Raw genomic sequence first — 16,262 nt, forward strand, 5'->3', positions numbered from 1 at the left:
GTAAGTTTGAATTAGTTTCAATTAAAAAAGAAGTGATGAGATTGCTTGGCTGTAAATCCTGTAAATGACAACAAAACACTGGTGCTGAACAGAAGCTACTGCATTTCAATACATTTCTCAAGTGCTTTTCAGTTCTTATTTCACAAGCAGTGTAAAAGAAATTGGGCTAAAAAACACCTTTTGCCTCTCTAGTTTTTGGTAAAAAAGATAAACATGAAGAAACATAAATGGTACTCCTGACTAGTCAGTGAACAACACTTAGATACCACAAGGAAGGGATTAGTGTTTGCCAATAAATACTTGAATTAATCAGCTTCAAAATGGGGGAAAAGCTGTATTTTAAAAAAAACTTGAAACATTCAAGTAGCGTCATAAAGATATATTATTGAATGTATAAGATAATAACCAGAATGCAGTTGATTTCACATTTCATTTTCTTCTCTTCCCCACCTTCCTGAGGCCTTCATTGTTGGAAAAACACAATTTAAAAATACTGAGTTATTATGTTAAAAGCTTCTCTGCAGAATTTGAGCAGTAGCAGCAGGTTACTGTGATCCTGTAGTCACGTACACAGAGAATATGGGATTGATATTTTGGCTAATTTGTAACAGATTTCACGGGGACAGTCAAGGGAATCTGATGCCAGAGTCACCAAAGGAGCTGGGGGTTTATTGCCACTACAATCAAAATAGAAAAACATATCCTCGTTGCACTTCATATGTCGCTGCGCAGTCAGTTTTTGCAAACGCAAAAAAACTCTGGTCCAGTAGAAATTCAGTATTCCATGTAAAATGGAACAGGATCGACTGACTTTCTTGAGTTAAACCCAAGTTTAAGCTAGCCTAGTAATTGTCTTAAGATCGTATTACTCTGGACACCTTGGCTTCTGCTTGGTCACCTTGTAGGATACCGCGTCCCTCAGAGGGTGTGCATGACCCCGCTAAAACGGCCGGCACTGCTGCTCACCCCACTGCTGCACAGCAGCTGGCACCAGTGCCGCTTCATGGGATTTAGTGCTGCCTGAAGCGCATTTTACTTATTCCTTGGATACATATAACAACTGCCTGGAGCATCCGTATCCAGATTAGAGATCTCTGAGGTGTAGGGAATGGTGCCAGGCGCAATGTCTGTTCCCTGCCTGCCTTCTCCTTGTGATCTGCATCTAGGGCTGCGCACATAATTGCTTCACTGGCCACATACTGTGCGAGTGTGTGTTTGTGTGCAAATTTTCGCTCATTTTCAGTGTGAAATGAAAAAAAAAAAAAAAACACATTTCATGTCCAAACAAAATGTCCCAGTAGTCTGAAATTTGATGTTTCATTTTGGGGGGTTTTTTTCAATTCTTTTTTAAAAAATTCAAATATACTTTAGCGAATAAATTGTGGCAAGGGGGTTAGCAAATGTGGAAACAAAATGATTTTATTTTTAAAATACGAAGTTAAAAAGTTAAACTTTTTTTGGCCTCAAAAATTCTATTATTTGGTGAGTTGTCTAATTCCCAGAAAGAGCAGGTCTAGTTTACCTTACTCTACAATATAATTGCAATGCATGGAGGAAGGACCTCTGCAAAATCATAGATAAGAAAAAGTGTGTTGTAGAGCAAATTCTTCTCCATGTTGTTCTCAGGACATTGGCATTTTGATGGGGCAGTGCTGCCTTTTCACAGATGCAGGAAGGAACTGTTTTCTTCCATGAATAAAGCCAACACCATGCTTGCATGCTACAGGAATTTCTTGCTGCACATTTCGTAAAATTTTGCAAATGTTTCAGCATTCTGGGAAGTCAAGATATGTTCTTACTGCATAGATTGGGATTATTTTAAGATAAATATTCTAAACCAATAAATATTCTAAACAAGATAATAAATGATGGCATATAAAGGACACCTAGAAAGTAGCCAAGCAATCTAATTACTTTTTTTTTTAATTGAAATTAATTCAGTCTTACTAAATAATTGTCTGTCAGCGATTGGTGAGTCACATTATTGGCAGTCTGCAATACCGAAGTATATACAGCTTCTTGAAGCATTTCTAGTTTTATAGATTTGTTGGGCTGGGGGACTAAGCACACTGTCATATTGAAATTTTTCACAAAATCCAGGATTTTGAGTATTTTCACATAGCATGGAAAAACACAGACCCTAAATAAATGCCCAGAATGAAGATTCTGAAAGGTAACTATATCAAATTTGGTTGATAGTTTTCTTTCAAAGGCTGTTGCTGATAACCAGAAAACTCTGAAGTAATCATATCCCATTGAAGTCAATGATGTTAATCTGAAATTATAGGAAAATAACAAAATGATATTTTTACTTGGTCCAAAACAATGTCTATCCTTGCAAGTCTGCCGGGAGTATTCCAGAATGTCATAAATACAAATGAAAGATGAATTTGGCCCATCTCCACTTGAATTGTTTTTTGGCTAAATCACAAATAGCATTTACGTCAAGAGAATGTGGGTTGCTCACAAATTGTATGTTTAGAGGAACTTATGAAATAGGTTAATAAAATCAATTCTAAAAGCTAAATTTGCTCTGACAATAAAATCAACGACTTGCTCAAAATCAATATTTCTTGATTTACAGAAATACAAAAATGTACTCTTGAAGTAAACACATAGAATAACTGCCCATTGCGAATACTACTATAAATGACAAGCTTTCACTTTAGGGCATTCACTTTAATATGTGAGTTGATTATGAAAGGTTTTAATCATTTATTCCAATATCAGTTTGACAGAAACAGTTCATATTAATCATTCTGTGCTTGTTATTCACTGCCTTCTCGTTCTTAAGCATGCAATAGTATTCTGCATTCATAAGGGGGGAGAAAAGGACAGCTGGGGTTGAGAAGATTATATGTTGTGGCAAATAAACCACCGAGCTCTGACTAATTACTTTGCTCTCATACTTCACTGTGAGGATGTTAATCTGAATTTAGAAGGGAAAGGACATTACACTGAGGTATTTATATGGTGTGCTGGTCTTCTCAATACTATGTCTGCATGTACAAAACTTGGATGACTTTTTCTTCTCACTGCAGTGCAAGTCAAGGGATTTTAGTGTTCTTCAACTAGTTAATAAGGAAGAAATATAAAGAAAATGGCTCTTCAGAGCCCAATTTATGAATACACACACATTCAACACTCACCATTGGTGCCAGGATTTTAGCAGACACCTATGTTAAGGTCAGCTGTCCAGTACTTCCTTTGTGATAGGCTGCTCTCTGGATCCCTGACTGCTAGCTCATGAACAAGTGCTGAATTTTAAAGGCAAAACATTTTCCAGGAATAGCAAATAGGGGGCTGTGATATTCATTTGAGCTGTGAGTTTAAACACCTAGTGTCTCAATGCCTAACTGTTCAGAGGAGTGCCCATACTGCTTGCTTCTTGGTGTCTTCTGGGACTGGGTCCCATTCTTCATCTGTTCTCTAGAAACTTTTTTGTTGTATGTTAAGTACATGAATAATAAACCCACACTGAATGTTACGCTGCTGCATTTGAGCTGAAGGCCCCATAGATTGAGCTAAATGATCTTATGGTTGTAATATTTCCTTCTATCAAATTGAAGCCCAGCTGAAGAGAACATAGAGTTACCTGCTGCATTACCTGCCTTCCCAATATCCTTTGGATAGGAAGGGTATGTAGGTATCTAAACCAGGGACATGAACTTTGGCCTAAGATAGTCTGACTGTCTCTTCAGATTACTGCACTACGGGCTGCTCTCTGTTCTTCAGCAGAGATGTCCTGGGTCACATCCCTGATTGCGGGACCACCCGGGTGCCTGCCACAACAGACAGCGTTGAGGGAGGAGACTGGGATGGAGAGAGACGGAAGGAGAAGGGAGGAGGCTCTCATTCTGCTTCACTGCCTGATAATTTATGCTTGATTCTGGTCTATACCAAAGGCATCTCTAGGTGGCCTTTTCTCAAATGCACACAATCTCATGGTGCTTGCTGCATCCCTAGGGGAACTAGAAATTTTTTAGCCCAGTTACTGATTGCAAATGAGAGCACATCGCCTGTGTGAGTATGTCTGTCTATCTGTCAGTATTCTTTTCCTCCCAGCAAATTGAAATCTTTGGCCAATTCCAACCAAATTTGTCAGAGGAACACCGGTCTTCACAGTGATTAAATTCCTGCAAGTTCCATAAAAAATATTAATCCAGTTAGAGTAGAGAGACCTAAAGTGCCCTTTTGAAAGGAAATATTGCAGCATGAGCTTACTTTTATTAAACTCCTGAGATTCCACGCAGGATCTAATAAATGCCCTGTTCACAGAAAAGGCTTCATTTGGTGCTTGGACCCTATTAAACTCCCAAGTCAGTCAGCCATGCAACGGAAGTCCTTAGGAAGCCAGACTTCATTAGATCCAGTGTTCATAGAAGTAATATTGACATTGTGGGAGGTTTTGTGAGACAGTAAAAACACTTCCAGCTCAGCTTGAGCGATAAGCTTCATTTCACTTCTGCCTCCATTGCTGTGGCAAAAACTGAGGAGAGAATTAGCAGCTATTTCTACCATCTCTCAATTTCATCCTATATCTTTCCTCCCATGAGAAATATGTGGGCTGAATTTCCACCACTGCGAACCGTAAGTCATTTATAGCTGTGCCAATGTTAGCATTTAGTATTTGGGAAGAGTTTAAACCAATCTGGAGCACAGTTTCTGCAATTGTACAGACTAAACGTTTGCAATGCAACAGCAAATGCATCCCAAGAGCTTTCTCGTCGCCCATAACCACGGCCTTGTTCTTGTACTGATGTCAGTTCCACAAGGCATGACTCTGTGCCAGAGCAATAGCTCCTGACTGATTGATAGTGTTAATAACTGTCACTGCTGTGTTCTAAAATGAAAGGTCTGATTTGAAGACTTTTTCTTGACATTTGCACTTCATCAGCCTTTGTTCAGCAGTTCTCCACGTGAGGGATCCATCTACATTGTGTTGCTTCACATAAACTTCACTGACGCTGCAGAATGTTTTGCTCCCTCATAAAAAATGTGACAATTTTACTTATGTAGTCAATTTGCTGCATAGGTCAAATTAAAAAACACATTTCTAGAATGAGATTTTAAGGGGAGTGTCTAAACAGGGACCCATCCTTTGCAAGAATACCATGTCCTGGACAGCCTGCTTTGAATGATCAGTGTGAAGGAGAGGAGAGAGAGCAAAACAGTAATTCTGCTGATGACCTGCTTGAAATACTGAAGTGAGAGACAGAATGCTGGAAAACAGGAGTAAAGATGAGTGAATTGATTTAAGATGTAGTTTTTATCTCAAAAATGCAAACATTGACATTGCTCCCACAGTCACAAGTGCTGCAGGCATTCCCCAGCAGTGTCTGCGAAGGCACAGTATGCTTAAATGGGATTTCAAAAGCCTGTTGAGCAGAACAAAAGGCTCACGGGACACCATGACCTCATTTGAAAGCAACAGTCAAGGTTTGCTCGACAGAATAAACAAAGCATAAACATAACTTTAACTGAGTACGTTTGGAGGCAGTAAAGGAAAACGTGAAAGACAAACGTGTGATCTGATGAACGGCTGAGGAACAGGGGGAGCCACTGACAGCGTAAAAACAAAATTGATTCTAGAGCAAAGTACTTCTAAGCCAGCGTGAGAGTCATTATCACAAAGCAACTGCAGGGTTACGCGGAGCCAATTAATTCATCAGTGTTGCAGGCTGAAGGAAGGCACTAGCCATTTGGGTGCTTCCCTACATACCCAACAGTATATACTGCATTCTTGTAAGAGCAGAAAGCACAAAAGGCTTTCTCGTTGGTTTATTTTAACACTAGGCTTTTAATATTCCAATTGCATCTACCTGCCATAGAAAAGCAACAACTTTGTTTTCACTGTAGCAAAGTATTGTAAGGCTACCCCTGCTGTTGATTTCCTTTTAGTCCTCTACATGCGTGAGGCTTTTGGTACACTGTTCTACCTATGTGTAATTAATGCATCTTAAATATTTCAAATCTCTGAACCATTTTTGTAGTRCTTTGCAGAAACGCAATTGTTACATGTATTCTTGAAAACAGCGAACAAAAAAAATGCAAAAAAAAGAGAAATGATGATATATAGGTCCTTGAATTTTTGTGATCTTTCTTTATAGGATACTTTCAGAGTTTTTTATTTTCTTTTTAAAAAAGGATTAGTATTCTCTTTTTTTAATTTTTGATGTATGAAGGAGCCCAGAAAATATGTTATTTTTTCCAATATAAAGTTGTCTTTTTCTCTGGTTCTTTTTACTCTGCTGCTTAATTTCTCTTGCTATTTTTGCCACAGTTGCAGAGCAGCCAACCAGAGCTGGAGTCGTGGCCCCTGCAAAAGCAGTGCCTGTGTTGCCCCTGACTTCAGTGGAGCTAGGGCTTCGCGCCAGTTGCTTTCGCAAGCCTAATTGAAAGGGTAGTGGGTGGCGAGTGTGTAACAAGGAGCAATTGTATCCTAAGACAATGTTCTGAAAAATGCTTCTGAAAAATAGACAAAATTAGGTAAGGAACAGAGGTTTTATCAAAGTATTTTCAAACCTTTGTAAGAATGCGTCCCCCTCCCTAAATTAACTGAGTGTTAGTCTTTGGAACCATAAACATACATGAAATAATTTCAGTCATAATAGGATCTGCAGGAAAAAGCAATCACTAGGCTCCATACTTTGAAGCAAAACCGAGCTGATTGCCTTTTTTAAGAAGGACCTTCATGGTGAAGATAAAATAATCCTTTTTGGGGGGTAGAGGAAAGGTTAAGTAGCCTCCCTCTAACAGGAACTGAGAGAAAAGAGGCTCATAGGATTGGAACCTCAGGTGGAAAAGAATCTGTGAGAACTCATGAATCAAAATTGTAGGTGTATAATGTGATTTTTAGAATATCAAACAGAAAGCATGATGGTTTCATCACAGCTAATCTGTATTCTAATCAAATTATCCTATCACTGAATTTGAAATATTAGTCATAGAAACCAGATATAGTTTGCTGAAGTCACACTGCAATTTTTTCCTCAAAGTCCCAAGTGATATTTTTCTATTGGTCACCTGCAAAGCAGCAATTTGTTTCAATTACCTGCCATAAATAATGCATTATTACTGAGTAAAATACTATGTACATTTTAATCAAATCTTTCAGCAATTGCATCCTTTCCTTGCGGAGGCAGGGAATGCTAGGAGCTCCATGTGATCCGTGCTGAAGAGGAGGAGATTGGACAGACCTCTCCTCATGATTTTTCCTGCGTACACAGAGAACAGATTTTTCTCTCAAACCTAGTGGAAGACATCTAGGTCTTTGGGAGAAAATAGTTCCACGGGGCAGTTTCCTCAGTATCAACTTCCTGCACTGCTTTTGGGCAAAAGGGATTTGTTCTTTGTTAGTCAGGAAAGAGCTCTGCAGGTTCTAACTGGAGAGACTCAACCAAAGTCTCATTTGATGTTGTCATTAAACAGTATAAATGAAAGAAATTGTCACTTACCCGGTTGCTTCACTTTTTATTCCTTATGCACGTATAGCCCTTGATTATTTCTCTCATCTAAATAGTGTTTCAGTGTGATGGAGTCTAGCTGATGAGTTATTTGTGGCAGAGGCCTTGTGTCTGCAGTGCTGAATTACACTGTTGTAAATTTTAGCGTAGCTCTGCCAGACTGGTGAGAGTCTGCAGTGGGTTGAGATATATTGATGACAATATCAAATTTTTTTCATTTTTTGAGGAAACATAGTTGACATGATGTATTCATGAAGACTGTATAAGTTTTTATATAATGTGTGTGTGTGTGTGTGTGTGTGTGTGTGTATTATATATATGTAAAAGCTGTATTTATATATATACATGTCTATACAGCATCTACACCTACTGCAGGCCTACCATAAGTCATTAGATAAGGAGAGGGGCAATTTCTGTGCTAGCATTTCTGCATTCTACATTTCGCAGATTGTCAGGCCTGGTACCATGTGTGTGTTGTTCTCCTCCTCTCTCACGAGCAGCCCCTCTCCCTGCAGCAGGTCAGGATTCACCAGCCAAACTGCACAAATCTGTGGAGTAAGAGATCTTCCACAGATGCAGCAGTTTTTGTGTTATAAGTAAATAACAATAATAATGAGGCTTAACCTGGAGTTCTCTTTACTGCCTCTGTTCCAAATCTTTCAGATTGCCCAGCCTATTCTAGTCTGGGTGTTTGGAAAGGTAGCACAACGTCAGGGTGAGGGAGACCAAATGTGCTGGCACAACTCTGGAGTTTGAATCCAGGACGGCTTTGAAATTGAGCACAGCAGTCACTACAGGTGGCACTGCCCTTCCTGCAGAGCTGTGTCATGCTGTTGGGATAGAAATCGTTGCGTTGACTAATTCAGTGGAAGATTGTCCTACATCTTAGAGGAGTGAGGATTGGTCTTCAGGTCTCCCTTGATAACAGCATAAATCAGGAGAAAGGTCACTGAAATTAAAGGAATAAAACCACTGAAAGTGGAAAAAGGAACGTAGGCATTTAACTCTTTAATCAGTTCATTGAAGTTTTACATAGCTGCAGACTGAACAGCTGCATATGAAAACAGCAAAATGAAATGTGGATGCGGTTGCATGAGTGAAAACATTGGCACGCAGTTACTGGCTTAAGGGTACTCTGAAAAGCCAGTGCAGCAATACTTCTGGCCTACAAATTGCTCCAGGAGCTAAGGGGAATCTGAAAACCTGTAGATCCTGTCAAAACAACGTTGTAATATTAACAGCTTACAAAGGGCAGGGCTTTGAAGCATGTCAGCAAGAGAGAACTCTATGGGGTGTTGTTTCCCTTGCTGTCTTGGTGCTTCTTGCGTCCCAAAGCTGGTTATAAAGAAAGACTGAAGGATTTTTGGTACCAAGAGTGTTGCTTTGGAGGTATTAATGATATCTCCAGTCTTACTAATAGGACTAAGTTTGCTCTGAGTTATCCTTGCAGCCTGCTGAAGTCAAAAGAAAGCGAGCTGTGACAACCACCAGGAAGCAGTGTGAAAGGAGCTGCAGCCTAGGAAATGACAAGTCAGAATGCCTGATTTCTCTTCTTCCTGGTATTGTTTTTGTTTCTGCATCTTTTCTACCATTGTTTCTGTCAAGAAAAAAATGAAAAGACACCATCTCAGTGGAAGAAAAAAAATGCAAATGTCAAGACAGAAATTGGTCATATCCATCTTTGGCATGCAATACAGAGGTTACGTTTTTAGCCATGTATTATAAAGTCTGGGCCACAGAGAGACACAAATAGAATGATAGCACCATTTTATGCAGTGTATTATTCTGACAATAACACATTTACAAACAAATTAGCTAAAAATGTTTGAAGGACATTCAGCTTTTACAAACTGGGCCTCATCTCCTGCTGATAGATTCCTTTGGGATGGCTGTGGCATGCAAAATGATACACTGCCTTGGAGAATAAATTTATGAAGTTTAGCAATGTAGGTCACATTGCAGGAAAATCGTAAATGTCTGAACATCACTCAATAGCCGTTCAATCAAACCCTGCAAGCAAAATGGGGAACTGAACAGCATGTAGCTGTCTCTAGTGAGAACTGGGGAAAGTCATGATATGATGTAAAACCCTCTAGGTCCTCCATCCATATGTATTTTTTTTGTAGGGCAAGAATTTGAATAGAATCTATTTTTCTTCCCAATTCAGAATTCGATTTCTGTGTCCATATCAATGATGACAACAAAGCCAACTTTTTTCACTATTACTACCACTAACTATAATAAACATCTTGGAAGGGTCGTGAAATGATATGTCAAAATTTTGAGAATCAGGAGAGGTCAAATAGTCAAAACTTGGTGTAAGAAGCCTAGCCATAAGCAAGTAATTAAATTGTGAAACAGTTTTCATATGCTCCCATCCAGCAGGATTTATAATTTATACTATTTGCTTCAGCTTCTTTGGATTCTTTTGGATTTTGTGATATGGAATAAAAAGAAGTAGAAGTTTTAAAAAGCAGTTTCCAGAGGTGTCTGGATCTGTATCATCTAGAGATTCCTAGAGTTTTCTAGATCTAGAAATTGCCAGAGATTTCTAGAGATTTGGGGATCCAAAAATTTACGGTTTTGCTAGAGCTGTCAAGAGCCTTTCTAAAGACTTGGAGAACCTTTGTAGACCTGGGGTCTTTCTCTCTCTGCAGCCTTGTGGGGTTGTCTCTAGATGGAAAGCCATTTTAAAGCCTTTTCTGGAGCCCATCTAGGGCCTTTGGGCGGCCTTCTTCAGAGCCTGCCAAGTGCCTTTACAGAGCCTTTGTGCTACCCTTCATGAACTTTTCTGGAGCCTTTCTGGATCTCCCCTATAGCTTGTATTGAACGGTATCAGAGCCTTTTTGGAGCCCCTCGACACTGCTGCCTGCGCTGTGTGCACTCCAGGCTTCAAGGAGCTCGGTTAGTCAGGAGTGATAATTCTTCAATTTTGCTTGAAAACTTTAGCCGTCAACCTTATCTTTGTTTACCTTTCTGGCACAATCTGATACTGCATATCCAAATCCACATCGCAGCAGTACCCGGTGCCCTTAGTTGACAAAAATTTAAAACAGAGTGCCTGCTTCCAGTCTCATGCTAGGATGAAACGCTCTCCAGTATGTTTTCTTACAAGTGCCTAATCAATGTAAATAACAGTCACACGCAAGGGTTTCTGCATGGATTACAGTATCTTGTTTGCTCTGCATAACATGCCGCAATTTTTTTATTAGCTGTTTAAAATCTAACAGCAGTAGGTGTTTGCTTTCAATGCTGCATGGTAGCTAGTTAATTACACTGATTTTGTTCAGTTAAAATATTTATTATATAAATATTTGTGAAAAATTAGGTTGTAGAAGATCATGACTTGATAACAATTAATTGTGATGCTAATTTCTGCCAAAGTAGGAACTTGCATTATTTTAATTACTCTTTTTTCTAGAACTTTTATATACATATGAAAAATTCTATACAATATAAAGAAGAAATTCAAACTTATCTACAGCTGTTTTGCTTTAACTATCTGTTTCAGTTTATGAAAGAGTTAGTTTACCCTAGAGTGGGTTAAAAAAGCTGTTGAATTCTGTATCGTTGCTGTAGGAATTTGCCATAGGAAGATGCTCTGCCATAAACGGCAGAATATCTGTTTTTTCTCATCCTCCTTTCATTTGCAGAATTTTTTTTGTTTGTTTAATGGTGTAATTCTTAAGGAAAAATTTTAAGTCACAGAAATGAATTTGCGTTTTTTTGTGGAAGCCGTGAAGTTAGCATTCATTCCGGTCCCTGTGGGAATACGTTCTGCACCCATGCTCTGGCTGAGGAGATGTTTGTGTCTCCTGTGCGCCCAGCTCCCACTGGAGGCAGCCGATTCTTATCGTTCACTTCTTCTGTTTTCACTTGCTGCCCGGCTTTGGGGTCAGGGAAGCGCTGCCCTGAGGAGCAGCACTGTTGTGAGAAGTCATGATCCTGGTGAGAGGCACAATTTCCTGGGCAGTTTAAGTCAAATCTATAGGAAGTTTTAATTTCAAGAAAGAAATCTTGACCTTGACTCTGTATTCAGGGGAGAGTCAATCCTACATACAGAGTAGGTGAGTGATATATTTGCAATGGCTTGTGTTGTTCAATGGCAGGGCTTTTGCCTTCTTTACTAGCTGGAGCTTTCTTCAGATATGGAAACTTCATTTCTGTGTATATTCTCTTCCTCTCAGTTTTCAGACCCAATGCTCTTATAAGCCTCAATAGTTACTGCAAGCAAAAGGCACTTTAATATACTTAGCTCCAGCCTCTCACTATTCTCAAACAGCTTTTAATCACTGTCTCAGTTAAAGCTCTTCAGTATCTTCCAGTTTTCTTTAGTAGCACACTAGCTTTCTCTATCTGAGCTCAAAACGGAAAGATGAGGCCAAAACTTCTATGAGACTTGCTAAGATTTACTCAATCTTACTTCTACGCTGCCTAGTTTAGCAAGAACGGTGTCTGGAAGTCCAAGGTAGAAAGCAAGGCAAAACAGGAACAGTTCCATTAACTAGATTCCTACTTAGGCCTGCTCCCTCCTTTTGATCATGCAAATTAGCTGTAAAGGTTTGTTTGGAGGACATCTATTCCCACTCCAGCACTAGAGATGCGTTCAGGTTAGATTCAAATTCAAGGTCTATTTTGAGACATTTTAATTGAAGAATCTAAGCAACCTCCTCTCAGAGGTACCAGACTGCTAGAAATACTTTGTAAATTACCTCTGGGCGTTTAACAAATTATTTTTTTCGTAACCTGTATAAACCATGGTACCATGTTTAAAAGGACTTGAAGGGCTTAGGAACCTAAGTCCCATTGATTTTCATAGTCAGTGGGCTTATGTGATTCTGGAAAATATTCCCTCTATTATTAAATAAAGATGGTGTGAAACCTGTCCCCATAGAAATCAGCTTTTGCTATTGATTTGTAAACCCAAGATTCCTCACGTGGTCTTTGAAGTTGTGAAGCAGAAGAAATCACAAAAAAGAAATTGTGAAACAAGAAGAGAGCTGGAAAGGGAGAGCATAGTGAAGCTTGCGGCACATGAAACGAGGAAGACAAGCAATGAAAAGACGGTGGTGCCTTGCCCTTTTGCGTTCCTATGCCAGATTTCATATCCACTGGAAATAATTCATGGTAAGAGCGGGTTGGTTGGGGAGGCTACCCGAGCCGTGATCCTGAGAACTGGTGGCCTCAAGCCTCTGAGCTGCATCTGTAAACGTGCCACAGCTGCTCTCGCAGCCTAAGGATGGAAAGCAGGGGCAGGTTGGCTGCCAGACTCCTTTCTAATGAAGAGGGTTTCATTCAGAAAGGCCCTCTAATTTCCATATACAAAACTCATTTATTTGCATTTTACACTGGGCAACAACAAATGCAGAGAGTGCAACATTTGTGAAGTTTAGAGCAGGGACTGCTCCAGCTGAACTGGATCATTCTGGAGTTCCTAACACGCCGCATCAGGAACATGAGAAACAAAGGCTTCTTTCAAAGCGAGAGGAAGGCTGTAATCCCACCATAAGAAAGCGGTTGCCCAGTGTCAGACTGCAGCGAGCTGAATTTGCTCTCTGTGCGCCATTAAGAGAGAAGCTAAGCTGCCGAGAGGAGCTGACAACGTCCGTGTCAACAAAAGAGATATCCTAGCAGCTAGAGCAAACTGACAGAAAATGATGAAAAAATATCTGTGGTTGTCAACTGGGAGAAAATAGAGAGAAATATATGTAGTGAGACATCCTGTAAAAAGTTCAGGGAGGCGGAATGGGTCTCCGTCAGCCTTGCAAACTACATGCTCATTACTAATGGGCCGCCCCGGTGAGTCCTTCCTCGGAGCCACTTCTCTCGCACAGAGGAATCGGAGAGAGGGTTTTAGGCAGAAGGAGAGAAAAACAGTGTTTGGAAGGGCACTGTGGTGAGTAAAAATGGCTTGGACTGGAAACCACAGCTGCAGTGAGAACGAATGGGAGGAAGTGAAAACATGAAGTAACAGGAAAAGAGAAATGTGAAGGAGAGTCAGATCGGGTTTGTGCATGCATATCGTACAGCTGAATAAAGACTAAGTTAGCATAAAGAGAAGTGCTCAAGGCTGAGCAGTACAGATAGGAAGTAATCCATCACTCAGGACTATCAGAAGAATTTTGGCATGAATTTCACGCCGCTACATGAAATTGAATCAAAATACACAAGCAGTGCATGGCAAGAAAGCAAAGCAATGGTGAAGCCTTTGTATGGATTTATGCAGCTTCTTTTAATCCATGATAAATGAAACTTATCCCAGTGAAATTTCCCCCTGTATCCCAAACAGTTAAGCTCTTGAAATTTGTGTTTCTAGACAAGGATAATTCTTCTCCTTGTTACTTTTTTTACTTTGATAGGAACAGTAGAATTTGTTTGATCTGATTTGTTTAAAATAACACCAAAAATGCCACAGCCATAAAATGCCACACAAAACATGCAGAAGGTCTTAGCCATATGGTCAAAACCAAAAATAAAACAGTATTCTGCACAAGCTAACACTTACATGTGTGTGCTTCTGTGTGTACATGTTTAAGAAGCATATGAGTGCATGCTCTCGTACCAGTGCTGCTTTGCAAAAAAAAAAAATGCATTATTTAGGTGTAACACTTGTACTTTTGCTGCGGGGAAAATACGTAAAGAGTTTTCAAAACCATATACATACATACATACATATGTATATACGCACACACACACAAGTACCTGTATATATTTGGAAGAAAGAAACAAATACTCCAAAATACCGTTACAGAGTTACCTAAATGTAGGTCTCCTGCCCAAAACTCATTTAAACTGAAGCCATTTTAGTGTACTTTGTGTTTCTAAAACACTTGACATGCAAAAAATATATTAGAAAGCCAGACCGGTAGGTGTTAATTTTGCACTTCTCAAACCAGACATTGATTATCAGACAGAGCTAGAGCGTTGGTGTTGACAGTTAAAAACTGAATTCCCAAAAAACTTGACATGTTAATACTTACATGCAAAAAGCCTCATGACTCAAGGGTTCATTTGTTTCTGCAGTGATTTCCATTGCAGAATATACTTAGTCTCCAGTGAACCACACCAGGATTGTCGCCTGGCAGTTTGGGTGTGTGAAGAGTGTAAGATCTTGCCTGCTACCAAACAAGCCTTGTCTGCTTGTTTATAATGGGATGTTCCACAATGCCACTTCTGCACGCTGCTTGGAAAAAAAAAAACATCAAATATCAGAAATACTGCTTGCAGTTGTCCCAGTTTTGAGTCATAAGAAAAACATACATGTATGGGAGAGGAGTATTTGCAGGGGCTTACAACATATTGCTTGAGATTAAAAAGTATATTAACTGACTTAATATTCTAACCCTGAGTGTTTTGTCTGGAAAAACTTTTTAATGGGCACAGTCATATCAGATGAGAATTGAGGTCCTTCTCTGTAATATGTTTATTGGATTTGAATGAAGCACAACTGATGGCTTGGTCACAGAAAGCTGCCAGAGGGCAGCTTGCTTTAAAAGAAAAGAAACAAGCAGTGACTTTTCAAGGTAACAGTCAACCTGAGGGTGCAGTTACACTTCAGCTTAAGCTGATTTAGGTGATTAGTTCTGAACCAGCGAAGTGTCCTGGACCAGCTCACTGCACCAGTCCTGCTGCAGAGGAGCAGACCTGCCCGGGGAGCCGGGAAGGGGCAGGGCTGCTCCAGCTCCAACTTACACCGCTTTTAGCTTCTGTGAAGCCTCATCTTGACAAGAGCAGTGCAGATTTTGTCTAAATCTTTGAAATTCTTCCTCAACGAATGGCCAGGGTTTTGTTTGGTATTGGCTTGTTTTTTATCGGCCTATTTGGCCTTTTTTTCCCCTCTAGTTGCACTAGCGTAAGCATGTGATGAGCAGCAGCTGTTATCTGTGCTGCAGTCTCCAGACTTGTACATGCTCACTTTAATCATCTTACCTGGGATTAACTGATGAATACACCCGAGACGGCTTCAGACCCAGGAATGAGAAGCTACAGCCGTGCCTTCTGTTAGTTTTGCAGTGGGCTAGGCAACAGAGGTCAGGTATAGTAATGAAAATTGTTTAGGTGTCCCCAGTTAAAATTTTATTTATTTTTATCATCATGCAGCTATGCTTACTATGTGATCAGTATCAAACTAAATGTGCTTACAGCTAATTATACATGTTAAGAATCTAGCCTCTTCTTAGGTTTTGGGGACATTGTTGTAAGGGAAATGTACAGTTACATAAAAGCTTCTTCTATCTCAATAAACAGAACTAGCCTCAAATCAACCATAAAAAAAGTTGTTTTGGCCCAAATCAGTCCCTGTGTGTCTGCAGACACCAGATAAACTTCTGCAATGGGAGGAATGTAGATTATTCACTGAGGCAAAGGCAACGTGGCTGGCCCACAAAGTAAAACCAGCTGCTAAAATATGGCAGATGCTAAAGAGCGTCGTTACGGCAAAAATAGTCAGGTCCAGCCGAAAGTTTTTATCACTCACAATCTAGTTATGGTTAATCAAAAGCTATCTTGGCACTAGAGTGGTCTGTGAAGGAGGTGCTAAGGTTGGTGGTGTATGTTTTCCACTAAAAATAATCCATTTACTTTGATAAAGCAATCAAACGTTCTGTGTTAAAGGTATATTGCAAATATGTTTTTTTCCAAGTTTCATGAAGGTAGTCTTTGAGACATTTTATGCTACCTAAATAGTTTTGTTCAGCTTCTCAGCAAAATCTCAGTTGCAAAGAAGAAAGCATAAGCTAGCAGCTATGTTTAAATCTGCCCTAACCCATCCGGCAGAATCCAGACACTCTCACATGC

At 39.8% G+C, this 16,262-nt stretch overlaps 1 protein-coding gene and 1 long non-coding RNA gene across 5 annotated transcripts in view; one reads left to right on the forward strand and one right to left on the reverse strand.

The window, feature by feature from the left end:
* Nucleotides 1-16,262, forward strand: part of TENM1 (teneurin transmembrane protein 1) — a 251,056-nt gene that overhangs the window by 205,882 nt on the left and 28,912 nt on the right. The window lies entirely within an intron of this gene.
* On the reverse strand, nucleotides 8,462-15,647 carry LOC112977312. Of its 3 annotated transcripts, none has more exons than XR_003257458.1 (3): nucleotides 15,396-15,647; nucleotides 14,447-14,646; nucleotides 8,462-9,063 (listed from the first exon to the last, which is right to left on the reverse strand). It is a non-coding gene; the product is annotated as an uncharacterized LOC112977312 (long non-coding RNA). The 3 variants fall into 3 exon arrangements; XR_003257456.1 differs by having other exon boundaries at nucleotides 14,447-14,649; XR_003257457.1 differs by lacking the exon at nucleotides 8,462-9,063 and adding an exon at nucleotides 13,972-14,033 and having other exon boundaries at nucleotides 14,447-14,649.

Source organism: Apteryx rowi, unplaced genomic scaffold, assembly GCF_003343035.1.
Source record: "Apteryx rowi isolate R43461 unplaced genomic scaffold, aptRow1 scaffold_82, whole genome shotgun sequence".
Classification (NCBI taxonomy): domain Eukaryota; kingdom Metazoa; phylum Chordata; class Aves; order Apterygiformes; family Apterygidae; genus Apteryx; species Apteryx rowi.